We start from the raw sequence: 16,179 nt of genomic DNA on the forward strand, positions 1-16,179 counted from the left end.
AAACTAGGCTGCGTCATTAAGGGGTTAACATTGCCCTGGTCACATGCCGCCCCCTCCTCGCTAACATCTCACAAGTGGACATGGTAGATTATATTTGGCATAACTCACTGGACATCTCCCCCATGGTGTGTAACTTCTGATAATCCGGCACCGGGGCGGTCCTGAGGGTGAGGGACTCTGGTGCCTAGCAAGCAGATCTAGCGGAGGACGCTATACACGCTGAGAAATTAATCTGTATAGGTCGGTGACAAATGTTTTCCTCAAAGCGTGAACCGCGTTTCCATTCAATACCGATCAGTAAGCGAGCGTGGCGCTGGACGGAGAGGCGCTGAGCTGCAATACCATACACAACCTGTGGACATCTGCAGACCTTATTTTGGAAGAAAGCAGTCATGCATGGACAACCCCAGCTATAGACCCCTCTGCCGTAAAAAGTTTTTTTCCATTGTTCATTTACTTACTAAATGCAAATTTAAGAAACTTTCTAAATAGTCCTTATTACAAATTTCCTACCATTTTATTACAAATGTCCTACCCCTTTGCTGTTGCATTCTGTGAAACTCCAGTACACAGCCGGTTGTCCTGCTGATTCTGACATAGATCTGACAGCACACAGCTCCTGGATTGGTATTATACACAGCAGATCAGAGTGTGGAGAGCAGATCACACAGGCTGTCAAGATCATAGTGTAGATAGGGAAGAAAGCTCACAGGGCGATCTGTTGGGTACTCTGCACTGGGAGGGGGGAGAGATCATACAGGCTGGGTAGCACGGCAGACTCTGTAGGGTGAGGGAGGGGGCAATCAGACACCCCTCAGCATCAGCACAAAGGATAAGAGATCCCTCATGAACTGTGGAAGAAAGCAGTACAGTGATGAAGCTGTGCCGATACATGAAAGCTTGCGGAGGCAGCGGCATCTTAGACATAAGATCTCACATCCAACATTTATTACTGGGAGAGATACGTCCACAGGACAAAAGTCTGAAACTAGGAGCAGGTTCGAAACGGTATATCAAGCGGTGTGAAAAACAGACGAATTCAGAGCAAATATAGCTGAAATAACAGAACTGGAACGTGTCAAATAATGTGTCGCCCCCAGACATTCATCTTATTTGGACTGCGCAAATCTGTAGTTGGGGGGGGGGGGGGTATAGAACTGATTGGTCTAAGTCGGAGTATACAACACCTCCCAAAAACACACAGTTCAAATAAAACGGAGGTCTTATATACATAGATTTTTTTTTCTTTAGCTCCATGAGAAATGAATGTGTAGCAGTGTCAGGTGGGATTTGCACAGATCTCATTCTAGTCGAGCTGCGCATACACATCGTGGTGAGAATGACAGCGGGAAGCGGGAAACTTCACATTCGGCGCGTGAGGATTAAATCTTTACTTCCGGAGTGTTGCTTTCAGCCAGAACGCCGACGTGTCTCCCCTACCACTATCTAGCGGTGTTATTGGCGTGGAGGGGGTGAAAAGTCCTGACAGACTCCCTATCAAGAGGACCGGTCATGTTCCCAAAAAAATAAAAATTGACCATACCTTGATTCCTGCCTTCTCCCCGATTCCAGAACTGTTTTTTTCATGTCACCAAGTGTTACCGCCCCACGCAATGTCCCGTTTGAGAAAGCGGCCCAGGTTTACGTCCCGTTGACGCCGGGTGGTGGACATTGTCCAGTTGTCAAAAAATTCATTTATTAGCATATCAACCACCGGAAAGAAGCGGAGTTCATTGTGAGAGAGAAGGCAGAAAGCAAGTTATGGCAGCAATTTAGCTTTTTCGGGGACATGACAAGGTCCTCTGCTATATATTCACTCAGTAAGGAACCCGAAAAGCTCCCTGAAGAATAATTACAATGAATTGTGAGTTCATTAAAAAAATAAAATAAAAAAAAAAATACAAAATATTTAGGGATGAATCTTTTTAACCATTTAACTTGGTCAACCCATAGAATTCAGGTGGCCAATGCATCTAGAATTTCGCTGCCGATGCCTAATATATTGGGTCGTCTATTAGGAATCTTTTTGAAAATTCTTGAGGCGGAAAAAAAAACCACCCAGTTTGCTCCTGGAGAGACCCAAGGGCCCCTTAACCGCGGACTAGAGGCCGGGACAGTGTCCAGCGGACTTTTAATGACCATCCCATACGCAGAGATGTAACGTCAGTCCATGTGGAAACATACGGATGTGCCCATCTGATTAGTTTTGCCAAGCAGACTGTGATTGTATAACCGGCCCATGATCAGGACCCAAATTCCCTAAAGTACCGTTCAGGGTCTTAACAGGAATAGAAAAAAAATTTACCGCATTAACCTCACATGGTAGAAATGACGTCCATTACTGGTTTCAGGTTTACATCAGTAAAATCACTGGTCACATATGCGCTAAGAATTTCGCAGCGGCTCCAACGCAGGTGTGAACGGAGCCTGAACGATATCTATTCTTTGCATAATCCATCATTTTTGCCTTTAAAGATACACCAAAGCTTTAATTCTATTTGCTGTACAGGGTAAATATCAATTCCCTGTTATCAGCCATTTTAGGCTGAGCGTTATGTGGGACTGACGAGTCCGGAAAACCCCCTGATCACTACTTTTGATGTCACATATGTCCAGAGAAACTTTAGACACGAGAAAACAAAAAAATAAATTAACGGAAAACAATGCCCCATGTGGCCAAATAATTTCCAGAATCCGGCGCCCCTAGTGGTCAAATGGTCTGCAGAAACTAGTGTACCCAGTGGTCAAATAGTTTTTAATAAACGGCGCCCCTAGTGGTAAAGTTTTCAGAATCCGGCTCCCCTAGTGGTTAAATAATTTCCAGAAACAGACGCCCCCAGTGGAAACCACGACGCACTGCCGGATCTCTCGTACTACGAATAACGCCGCCTGACGGACTCGATTGACTTACAATGGGATCCGTCTGAATTATGTCATTTTGATGGGAAAAATAGCGCTACATGTTATTGCTCCTGTCAAATGTGAGGGAATTTGTGACTCAAATGTGAACTCAGTCTAATATTACAGCAATTATTAAACATAGATCTTTGTCACGATGTGTTAAAAAGCCAAAAACCTCTGGGGGTGGGGGGTGCTTTAACTTTCACACGGCAGCGAGGCATTCCCTGTGCAATTTTCCTTCACAGTTCACAAGAGATTCAACACTTAGATTTTTTTCATTCTCCTTCAAAATTGCAATTATTACATTTTATGTAAAATTATTAAATCTGGAAAGAAATATGAAAAAAAGGAGGAAAAAAAACAACTTAATATAAGTCGAGTAGTCAGAGCCAAGGACCCTTATAGTTAAATAGCTGGAAATAATTCAATGGAGCGGAGCTGCAATACCAGACACAAACACTGGACAGGTGTGGCGCTGTTTTTCTAATCCTGTGCCCAATTTTAAATTTTTTTTTCTCCATCATAACTCTACAAAATAGTAAAAAAAGTTACTGTTCAGGGCCCAAGGATATCATTTGTAATATACTATATGGAGACCTGCATGTGGGATATAAAAAAAAAAAAAAAAAAAAAAAAAATCGGAGAAGCAATCTCGCAAACGTGAGAACAAAATCATGAAACACGTATTAAAAAAAAGGTCTACAACAGTCCTGAATAAAAGAAAGCAAGCGCTGAATACTGGCGCACGCTGCATCTATATGACTGACAGCAAATCAATGTACACAAATCTACATAGAAACTGGCAGATGCCGGAGCCCGGACTGTCAGGCCTCCCGAAGGAGCGTTTACTCAAGAAGCTGACAACGCCGTCATCTACACGAAGCGTCCAGCAAAATAACGTACCAGGCCACCGTCAGTGACCGGTTTAGATTTTTGAGCTTCCAATAATCTTCAATCCAATCATGAAGACTTTATAAAGAAGTAAAAATAAGGCCGATTTAAAAAAAAGCATAATAAGGCCTAGTTCACACGGAGTATTTTGGTGCTGTTTTTGACGCAGAAACCACATCGGAAACCACGCCAAAAAACTCTCTGAGGCTATGTTCACACGGGGTCTTTTGCCGAGTTTTTTGACGCGGAAACCGCGTCGCAAAACTCGGCAGAAACGGCCCGAGAACGCCTCCCATTGATTTCAATGGGAGGCGTCGGCGTCTTTTTCCCGCGAGCAGTAAAACTGCCTCGCGGGAAAAAGAAGCGACATGCCCTATCTTCGGGCGCTTCCGCCTCCGACCTCCCATTGACTTCAATGGGAGGCAGGAGAAAGCGTGTTTTCTGCCCGCGGCGCTCAATGGCCGCGGGCGAAAAACGGCGCGATCATTGCTATTCACACGGAGTATTTTGGGGGAGGAATATCTGCCTCAAAATTCCGTTTGGAGCTTTGAGGCAGATATTCCTCCCCCAAAATACTCCGTGTGAACATAGCCTTAATCGCCTCCCGTTGATTTCACGTGACAAAGAAGTGACATGCTCTTTCTTTCCGCGTTTCCATCTCTGACCTCCCATTTTCACTGTGTTTTATGCTCAGTGGCCGCGGCCCAAAACGCTGCAAAGAAAGTGCAGACCGGTCAAAATCTGCCTAAAAATACCTGTAGGCCCTGTTCACACAGAGTTTTTTTGACACGTTTTTTGACGCGAAAACCGTGTTGGAAAATACGCCAAAAAATGGGCGAAAATGCCTCCCATTGATTTCAGTGGGTGGCGGACGTGTTTTTTTTACCGCTCACGGTAAAAAAAAACGCTTGCGGTAAAAAGAAGCGACATGCCCCATCTTCGGGCGTTTACGCCTCTGACCTCCCATTGACATCAAGGGGAGGCAGAGAAAGCGTTTCTGCCCATGTCACTCAATGGGCGCGAGCAAAAAACGTTCCAAACGGAATTTTGAGGCAGAACTTTCTGCCTGCAAAAAACTCTGTGTGAACGTAGCCTTAAGGCTGACATGGGCCTCATCACCCAAAATAGCAGCATCATAGTTTAGACCGTGGGCCTAATGACCAGAACTAGTAATATCTTAGGTCCCTATAAAGCTTCTAGTTTGGGACATCAGACCTGCGGTTAGGCCAGGGTTTTCGTCTGTATACGCTTGCGTGAAGCTAACCTTAAAAACTGTTCTGCGGAAAAGGATGGATTTGGAATTTCACGTAACATCAGATTTGCGACATACATAAAAAGTTTCTATGTTGGATGGGGACAAAAGAGACCCCCTCCCCCAGACACAAAAAAACCAACAGTACCTCAAACTCGTGACATCAAATAAACTCACCAGAAACAATCAAGAAACTTTGATTAAAAAAAAAAAAAAAGTGCCCAACAATTTCTAAAATATTTCTGTCAACTTTACATTTTTCTCATGATAAAAAAAACTAAAACTTCATCTAAATGCAGCAAAGAGCAAAGCTGAAAATCCCACGAACACAACACAAACTCAATTCAATTTGCCTGATAATAAACGGCCTAATTCTCAAGAAAATAAAAAAAGCCTTCAAAATAGAGGAAAACAAACAATTAGCCTAAAAAAAAAAATGGAAAAAAAATAAATAAAAAATAATCAGAAAAAAAAAAATTCACTCGTTCCCGTCACTGCAGCTAGTCTGAGCAAATCAATTAATTAAAATTTAATTCAACATGGCAGACACAGGGTGAGTGAATTGGGAGAGATTTGGACGTAGATTTCTAGAACACGACGGATAATTATTAGAGCATCAAAGCGAAAAATAATAAAATAATAATAATAATAATATAATAATTTCTGCATCTGAACCAGAATCGATGCTGATGATCTCCAGATAAAACCTCAACTCAAACTTCAACCAAATAAATATTTTATTCAGAATTGAAAAACAAAACCAAAAGAAAAAACAATATAAAATTCCATAAAAAAAATTGACATAAAATGAGCACAAGCCTCTTCTACAGAAGAAAAATGCCAATAATTTGAAAGAAAATTTTCATTTTCTGGGTGTTGCCCTCTGTTCATCTCCCACATAAGCAGAAATCCGAGCACCGTCAGTCCAGTTCAGCTACATCGGGATATCTGATCATTTACCATCACTTCATCTTTGCAGAAATAATTGAAATTTCATATTTCTCTTCATTTGCCCCCCCAAAAATTAAAAATAAATATACTGCAGTGCATGCACATCTATCTTCAACACGGACACCCAAGGGGAACATTCCAGCATAAAAAATAAAAGAAAATAAAAAATAGTGTTGACAATGGAGATTTTTTTTCTTCTTCAAATTTTTAGAAAAAAAAACCCCCACATTTAATAAGAAGATTTTAGGGTTGCTGGATAATGGGAGGGTGGTGAATGTACAGCATACAAAACACTGGACATGACCTCCCTCCCCCCACCCCAAACCGACATGGGGTAAAAAGCGTTAGGAAATTAAAGTTTGAGGAAATTTTTTTTTTTTTTAAATGGAAAATAATTGTTTCTTTTGCTGGTGAATTTTCTGCATTTGGGGGAAGTTCTCCTGTAGGTGGCGCTGTTTTAATGAAATAAATCAGAAAAAAAAAATTGGAAAAAAAAATTGAGTGAAGCAAAATATGAGGCCTGAGCTGAGGGAGGAGGGGCCCCTGGCAGTATTGGGGTCCTGCACACCCGGGTTTGGGGGGGGGGGGCTGCACTCTCAGCTTCTATACAATACACACAACACCTGATTTAGTCACATTTAGTTTTTTGCAATAGGAATAAAATGGGAAAATAAAAATATCAGCAGAGGTGGGGGTGTGTGATGAATCGGGGGGCTTTTGTTTTCCCTGCAGGGACTCCGGAACTCGGACGAGTGACATTTTAAAGCCCCCCCCCCCACGCCTCGAACCCCATTCTTGTGGGAGGGGGTATGAGGGGACGCACGTTGAAGCCCCCACCTCCCCGGACAGGCACGACCTATCGGCCATATGAGGGGCGCCGGTGAGCAGTCGGGGTACCCCGTGCCGGTGTGTCTGGGGGGCTGCTGATCTTACCGTGCTGCGGGTGCAGGGGCGGCTCTCCTGGCCGGCTGGATGCGATCAGTCCCCGGCTCCCTGGCAGCCTCGGCCCGGGAGAGTTGAGCGGATCGGCTGAAGTGGGAGGAGGCTGAGAAGAAGAAGAAGAGGAGGAGGAGGAGGGGGCGGCATCTCATGTACTGAATGTCACCGGCCGTGCTGGATGTGAGGATGAGAGTAATGTACGGTGTATGGGGGGTGAAGTATAGGTAATGTGTGTGTGATGTCATATGTGTATGTGTGTGTGTGATGTCATATACGATGCGATGTATGATGTCATGTACGATGTATGTGTGTGATGTCATGTACGATGTATGTGTGTGATGTCAGTGTGTGATGTCATGTACGATGTATGTGTGTGATGTCATGTACGATGTATGTGTGTGATGTCAGTGTGTGATGTCATGTACGATGTATGTGTGTGATGTCATGTACGATGTATGTGTGTGATGTATGTGTGTGATGTATGTGTGTGATGTCATGTGTGATGTATGTGTGTGATGTCATGTGTGAGGTATGTGTGTGATGTCATGTGTGATGTATGTGTGTGATGTCATCTACGATGTGTGTGATGTCATGTACGATGTATGTGTGTGATGTATGTGTGTGATGTCATGTACGATGTATGTGTGATGTGTGTGTGTGTGTATTCCCCAAAAATACACAGTAACTCCCATAACAGAACATTCAAAATAACAGAGCCCCACCAGTCAAACTGCAACATAGCAGCGGTCCACCAATGTCCCATAACAGAGCTCCATTAATCAGTGCCCCATAAGCTCCACCAGTCACAGTGCCCCCATAAAACAGTTCCACCAGTCAGTGCCCCATAACACAGCTTCACCAATCACAGCGCCCCCATAACACAGCCCCACCAATCACAGCGCCCCCATAACAGAGCTCCATTATTCAGTGCCCCATAAGCTCCACCAGTCACAGTGCCCCCATAATACAGCTCCACCAGTCAGTGCCCCATAATACAGCTCCACCAGTCACAGCACCCCCATAACACAGCCCCACCAATCACAGCGCCCCCATAACAGAGCTCCATTAATCAGTACCCCATAAGCTCCACCAGTCACAGTGCCCCCATAAAACAGTTCCACCAGTCAGTGCCCCATAACACAACTTCACCAATCACAGCGCCCCCATAACACAGCCCCACCAATCACAGCGCCCCCATAACACAGCCCCACCAATCACAGCGCCCCCATAACACAGCCCCACCAATCACAGCGCCCCCATAACAGAGCTCCATTATTCAGTGCCCCATAAGCTCCACCAGTCACAGTGCCCCCATAATACAGCTCCACCAGTCACAGCACCCCCATAACACAGCCCCACCAATCACAGCGCCCCCATAACAGAGCTCCATTAATCAGTACCCCATAAGCTCCACCAGTCACAGTGCCCCCATACCACAGCTTCACCAGTTAGTGTCCCCACAACACAGTTCCACCAGTCACAACGCCCCCATAACACAGCCCCACCAATCACAGCGCCCCCATAACACAGCCCCACCAATCACAGTGCCCCATAATAGCGCTCCACTAGTTACAGTGCGCCCATATCAGAAAATCCAAATTACAGTGACCCCATTACAGAGCTTCGCAAGACATATTCCCCCTAAAACAAAACACTCAGTCACAGTGCCTCCATAAGAGAGCGCCCAGTGCAATATACTGTGAATAGCGGGAGGAAACTGAGAGCCATATAACAAAGTCATCTCTGCTATACGGTACACACACATCACATATAGTCATTGTCCAGCTTCTTAGGCGCCATGCACACGAACGTGCTTTTGCGGGTGCAATTCCCCCGAAAATCCACGGGTGAATCGCGGCCCCATTAATTTCAATTGGCCCATGCACTCGACCGTGGTTTCCACGTGCACGGCCCATGAGCCTGGACCGCAAAAAGAACGGACATGTCTTATTACGGCGTATTTTGCGGTCGAGGCTCATAGGAAATAATGCACGCGGCCATGTGCACGGCCCGCGATTTGTGGGCGGCTTGCGGGTGACACCTGGCGGCCGTCCGATACGCAAATCACGGCCGTGCACATGAGGCCTAATCCTGTGACTGGCTGCACCCTGAGCCTCCCAATGTGACTGCTCCCCCTACAACCCCTATAGGTACTGCAGCCAACCATACACTGGGGCAGAGTTTCCCAACCTTTTCAGACTTGAGGCACTCCTGAAATTTTTTTTCTCTAGGGCCCCCTACCAAAGATCGTTTAGCGAAAGACAGAAAACGGCTAAAAACCAGCACTACACTCGTAGGGTGTGTTCACACAGCGTTTTTTGTAAGGCAGAAAAAAAAATCTGCCTTAAAATTTCTCCAGGAAGTGACAGCGTTTATTTCACGGGGCGGTTTGTTTTTTTTGCCTTTTTTAAGCCGTTGAAGCGAATACAGAAGAGGCCGCAAAAAAGCTCCAAACGAGCGGCGCAGGAATTTACTGCCTCCTAATAACTTCTACTGGAGCTCAGAGGGGGAAACAACTTGAAGACCATCAGCCCCCCCCCCCACTCACAGCAATGACCATCAGGCCCCCCCCCCACTCACAGTAATGACCATCAGCCCCCCCCCCCACTCACAGCAATGACCATCAGCCCCCCCCACTCACAGCAATGACCATCAGGCCCCCCCCCCACTCACAGTAATGACCATCAGCCCCCCCCCCCACTCACAGTAATGACCATCAGGCCCCCCCCCACTCACAGTAATGACCATCAGCCCCCCCCCCCACTCACAGTAATGACCATCAGCCCCCCCCCACTCACAGCAATGACCATCAGGCCCCCCCCCCACTCACAGTAATGACCATCAGCCCCCCCCCCACTCACAGTAATGACCATCAGCCCCCCCCCACTCACAGCAATGACCATCAGGCCCCCCCCCACTCACAGTAATGACCATCAGCCCCCCCCACTCACAGTAATGACCATCAGCCCCCCCCCACTCACAGTAATGACCATCAGCCCCCCCCCCCACTCACAGCAATGACCATCAGCCCCCCCCCCCACTCACAGTAATGACCATCAGCCCCCCCCCCCACTCACAGCAATGACCATCAGCCCCCCCCCCACTCACAGTAATGACCATCAGCCCCCCCCACTCACAGTAATGACCAACAGCCCCCCCCCCACTCACAGTAATGACCATCAGCCCCCCCCACTCACAGTAATGACCATCAGCCCCCCCCCACTCACAGTAATGACCATCAGCCCCCCCCCACTCACAGTAATGACCATCAGCCCCCCCCCCCACTCACAGTAATGACCATCAGCCCCCCCCCCCACTCACAGTAATGACCATCAGCCCCCCCCCCCCACTCACAGTAATGACCATCAGCCCCCCCCACTCACAGTAATGACCATCAGCCCCCCCCCACTCACAGTAATGACCATCAGCCCCCCCCCACTCACAGTAATGGCCATCAGCCCCCCCCCCACTCACACCAGCAGAATAGTGAGGGCAGCTCTGGAGTATAATACAGGATGTAACTCAGACTCAGTACAGGATAAGTAATGTAATGTATGTACACAGTGACTCCACCAGCAGAATAGTGAGTGCAGCTCTGGAGTATAATACAGATGTAACTCCGGATCAGTACAGGATAAGTAATGTAATATATGTACACAGTGACTCCACCAGCAGAATAGTGAGTGCAGCTCTGGAGTATAATACAGGATGTAACTCAGGATCAGTACAGGATAAGTAATGTAATGTATGTACACAGGGACTCCACCAGCAGAATAGTGAGGGCAGCTCTGGAGTATAATACAGGATGTAACTCAGACTCAGTACAGGATAAGTAATGTAATGTATGTACACAGTGACTCCACCAGCAGAATAGTGAGTGCAGCTCTGGAGTATAATACAGGATGTAACTCAGGATCAGTACAGGATAAGTAATGTAATGTATGTACACAGTGACGCCACCAGCAGAATAGTGAGTGCAGCTCTGGAGTATAATACAGGATACAACTCAGGATCAGTAATGTATGTACACAGTGACTCCACCAGCAGAATAGTGAGTACAGCTCTGGAGTATAATACAGGATGTAACTCAGGATCAGTACAGGATAAGTAATGTAATGTATGTACACAGTGACGCCACCAGCAGAATAGTGAGTGCAGCTCTGGAGTATAATACAGGATGTAACTCAGGATCAGTACAGGATAAGTAATGTAATGTATGTACACAGTGACTCCACCAGCAGAATAGTGAATGCAGCTCTGGAGTGTAATACAGGATGTAACTCAGGATCAGTACAGGATAAGTAATGTATGTACACAGTGACTGCACCAGCAGAATAGTGAGTGCAGCTCTGGAGTATAATACAGGATGTAACTCAGGATCAGTACAGGATAAGTAATGTAATGTATGTACACAGTGACTCCACCAGCAGAATAGTGAGTGCAGCTCTGGAGAATAATACAGGATGTAACTCAGGATCAGTACAGGATAAGTAATGTAATGTATGTACACAGGGACTCCACCAGCAGAATAGTGAGTGCAGCTCTGGAGTATAATACAGGATGTAACTCAGGATCAGTACAGGATAAGTAATGTAATGTATGTACACAGGGACTCCACCAGCAGAATAGTGAGTGCAGCTCTGGAGTATAATACACGATGTAACTCAGGATTAGTACAGGATAAGTAATGTAATGTATGTACACAGTGACTCCACCAGCAGAATAGTGAGTGCAGCTCTGGAGAATAATACAGGATGTAACTCAGGATCAGTACAGGATAAGTAATGTAATGTATGTACACAGGGACTCCACCAGCAGAATAGTGAGTGCAGCTCTGGAGTATAATACAGGATGTAACTCAGGATCAGTACAGGATAAGTAATGTAATGTATGTACACAGGGACTCCACCAGCAGAATAGTGAGTGCAGCTCTGGAGTATAATACACGATGTAACTCAGGATTAGTACAGGATAAGTAATGTAATGTATGTACACAGTGACTCCACCAGCAGAATAGTGAGTACAGCTCTGGAGTATAATACAGGATGTAACTCAGGATCAGTACAGGATAAATAATGTAATGTATGTACACAGTGACTCCACCAGCAGAATAGTGAGTGCAGCTCTGGAGTATAATACAGGATGTAACTCAGGATCAGTACAGGATAAATAATGTAATGTATGTACACATTGACTCCACCAGCAGAATAGTGAGTGCAGCTCTGGAGTATAATACAGGATATAGCTCAGGATCAGTACAGGATAAGAAATGCATGTACACAGTGACTCCACCAGTAGAATAGTGAGTACAGCTCTGGAGTATAATACAGGATGTAACTCAGGATCAGTACAGGATAAATAATGTAATGTATGTACACAGTGACTCCACCAGCAGAATAGTGAGTGCAGCTCTGGAGTATAATACAGGATGTAACTCAGGATCAGTACAGGATAAGTAATGTAATGTATGTACACAGTGACTCCACCAGCAGAATAGTGAGTGCAGCTCTGGAGAATAATACAGGATGTAACTCAGGATCAGTACAGGATAAGTAATGTAATGTATGTACACAGGGACTCCACCAGCAGAATAGTGAGTGCAGCTCTGGAGAATAATACAGGATATAACTCAGGATCAATACAGGATAAGTAATGTAATGTATGTACACAGTGACTCCACCAGCAGAATAGTGAGTGCAGCTCTGGAGTATAATACAGGATGTAACTCGGGATCAGTACAGGATAAGTAATGTAATGTATGTACACAGTGACTCCACCAGCAGAATAGCGAGAGCAGCTCTGGAGTATAATACAGGATGTAACTCAGGATCAGTACAGGATAAGTAATGTAATGTATGTACACAGTGACTGCACCAGCAGAATAGTGAGTGCAGCTCCGGAGTATAATACAGGATGTAACTCAGGATCAGTACAGGATAAGTAATGTAATGTATGTACACAGTGACTCCACCAGCAGAATAGTGAGTGCAGCTCTGGAGTATAATACAGGATATAACACAGGATCAGTATAGGATAAGTAATGTAATGTATGTACACAGTGACTCCACCAGCAGAATAGTGAGTGCAGCTCTGGAGTATAATACAGGATGTAACTCAGGATCAGTACAGGATAAGTAATGTAATGTATGTTCACAGTGACTCCACCAGCAGAATAGTGAGTGCAGCTCTGGAGTATAATACAGGATGTAACTCAGAATCAGTACAGGATAAGTAATGTAATGTATGTACACAGTGACTCCACCAGCAGAATAATGAGTGCAGCTCTGGAGTATAATACAGGATGTAACTCAGAATCAGTACAGGATAAGTAATGTAATGTATGTTCACAGTGACTCCACCAGCAGAATAGTGAGTGCAGCTCTGGAGTATAATACAGTCTGTAACTCAGAATTGCACTATATCAGTGGGCCAATAGCCCCATTGGATGATGCCCCCAGAGAGCATACCCTTATTCTAGTTTAGCTGAGAGCATACAACCAAGGATTATCGCTCCTTGTTGGGTTTTGGGGTGAAGACTCACCGTCTGTTTAGCCTTCATGCCACTGGAGAGACCTGTGCCCACCAATAACTTAGCAAGTCCACATCCATGCTTGTAACAGGGGATGAGCCCAGTGTGAATGCGCACTTCTCTCTGTATCTCCAAGGCAATGGTCTCCAATCTGTCACTCTTCAACTGTTGTAAGACTACAACTCCCATTATGCCCTGGCAGCTGCAGCCCTGACACCATACCTACATAGCAGTTTGTCTAATGCTTTTGAATAATTTCATCACATGATCGCTTGTGTGCTCACACCATACACAGCTCCACCTGGTGGCCAAATAGATGTACTACTGATGCTACATGAACTATCAGTAATTGGAAAAGTTAGTATTGTGTGATAAAGAACTATTTTCTAGTCTCTATATTTTTGTATTAGACTTCTGCACGATCAAAAGAAGAAAGATGACCAATAAACCTAATGTACTCGTATCCTCTCTGCATCATTATCAGACCGTGTCATTTATTCCCCTCTGTAGTAGCGTCATAGTGGTCCTAGAACTACAACTCCCAGCATGCCCTGACTTGTAACAGCTGGAGAGCCACTGACACATTTTATAATTATACATTTGGGATTGCTCAGGTTTCATCTCGTGAATAAGCGTCTATCACGGGGGTGTGACCGCTTATCTCGGGGGTGTGACCGCTTATCTCGGGGATGTGACCTCTTTTTTTGTAATTATTTATCTTCACTTATGTATATCTTGCAGCTAGACCTGTTCTGACTGTGTATTCCATATATCGGGTAGCCCGTAGTCTATATTTGTAGTGATGCCCACCCTGGTACCCGCCGCTCCGCTCCTTGTGTCTTACCTTGGAACAATCTCGTCTCACAATTCTGGAAGTGAAGAGATTCTAAAATTCTCGGAGCTGCTGGAAATCTTCAATTCAGACCATAATCCCTGAAACACAAAGAAATTCATTTCATACATGGAGGATTATCAATAGTTCTAGATGAATCTCTGCTGCTTTATATCAGTGGTCCCTCCAGCTGTGGGGGGGGGGGGGGGGGGGACTGATGTACGTTGGATACTGTAAATGGAAGGACCCCCCCCCCACCACCCCACACACACACACATTTTCTTTTGGCGCTCAGGGAGATCTGGTTTTCGGAATTTATAAGATGATGTAAAACGTACGAAAAAGAGATGGGCCAGGATCACCGGACACGGACTGCAGCCCGCAGAAGAGCCAAAGTCACAGGGGAACCCGTCCTCACACATATCCCTAAGACGAGGGCTCTAGGTCGTGGGCAAATCCGCTACCGTGACCTCAGTGTTTCCCTGTGGTGGAAAAGGTTACTTAACAAATCCAACACGGTCGCCCACCAGCGTCTACCCCTTAGGGAAACATTTAAAAGGAGTAACTTTTGCCTTAAGATCCCCTGCCGCTCCCGTGCGGACTCCTCCCCGATCCCCCACCCATCTCTTTTCTCTTGGCTTCAGTGATATTGTTTCGATACGACGTGGGCTGGTGGGGACCAGGGAAGTGTCAGCAGGGGAAGGGACCAGGGAAGCATCAAAACGGAATCGGTAGAGCCCGGCAGGGACCAGGGAAGCACCAGCACGGGATCGGTAGAGCCCGGCGGGGACCAGGAAAGCATCAGTACGGGATCGGTAGAGCCCGGCGGGGATCAGGGAAGCATCAGCACGGGATCAGTAGAGGCCAGTGGGGACCAGGAAAGCATCAGTACGGGATCGGTAGAGGCCAGTGGGGACCAGGGAACTATCAGCACAGGATCGGTAGAGGCCAGCGGGGACCAGGAAAGCATCAGTACGGGATTGGTGGAGGCCAGTGGGGACCAGGAAAGCATCAGTACGGGATTGGTGGAGGCCAGTGGGGACCAGGAAAGCACCAGTACGGGATTGGTAGAGGCAAGTGGGGACCAGGAAAGCATCAGTACGGGATCGGTAGAGGCCAGTGGGGACCAGGAAAGCATCAGTACGGGATTGGTAGAGGCCAGTGGGGACCAGGAAAGCATCAGTACGGGATCGGTAGAGGCCAGTGGGGACCAGGAAAGCATCAGTACGGGATTGGTAGAGGCCAGTGGGGACCAGGAAAGCATCAGTACGGGATCGGTAGAGGCCAGTGGGGACCAGGGAACTATCAGCACGGGATCGGTAAGGTGAGTGTTATTTCTTTATTTTAAACCCATATACACGGTTTGGGAAAAAAAGATTGATGGACTTTGACTTCCCCTCTAACTACTGGATACCCCTAAAAATGGGGGCTGACATGAAGCCCCCTCTATGTTCTGCCGCCCCTCAGTGAGCGTCCGCAGCAGGAAGAACATGAAGGCGATACAAGGAGCGTCCGGTGAATATTTGGCCCATTGAGGGATTTATTATTGGACGAGGCCTTCAGACCTTGTTCACACGGCGCTAAAATAAAACGGTGTAAACGTGTCAAAAACGCTTTTCAGCATACAGGCATTTTTGACACATAATTAGGACTCCCGTTGACTGGAATTAAGCGCGTTTTACACGCCAAGAATTGACCTGATTTTTTTTTTTTTTTAAACGACACATTTTCTAAACCTGCGCACGGAAAAAAAAACATGTCGTATGCACTACAATTAGTATTCCTATTGATGTCAATGGGAAGCTTAAAGCATGCGGTTTTCGGCGCATAAAACGCATCAAATACACACCGTGTGAACAAGGCCTAAAGAAAAACGACTTTTTT

At 46.0% G+C, this 16,179-nt stretch overlaps 1 protein-coding gene across 11 annotated transcripts in view; it reads right to left on the reverse strand.

Annotated features, from left to right (window-relative positions):
- The window catches only part of ZNF618 (zinc finger protein 618), an 88,628-nt gene that overhangs the window by 71,685 nt on the left and 764 nt on the right, over positions 1–16,179 (reverse strand). For 10 of the 11 annotated variants that reach the window (XM_075849046.1, XM_075849045.1, XM_075849044.1 and 7 more), the window contains exons 2-3: positions 14,308–14,396; positions 6,929–7,040 (exon numbers count right to left, since the gene is read on the reverse strand). The gene's annotated coding sequence lies outside the window, so the exon portion shown is untranslated. The remainder of the gene's footprint in view (positions 1–6,928; positions 7,041–14,307; positions 14,397–16,179) is intronic. The other variant, XM_075849038.1, reaches the window with a different exon arrangement.

Source organism: Rhinoderma darwinii, unplaced genomic scaffold (assembly GCF_050947455.1).
Source record: "Rhinoderma darwinii isolate aRhiDar2 unplaced genomic scaffold, aRhiDar2.hap1 Scaffold_648, whole genome shotgun sequence".
NCBI lineage: Eukaryota > Metazoa > Chordata > Amphibia > Anura > Rhinodermatidae > Rhinoderma > Rhinoderma darwinii.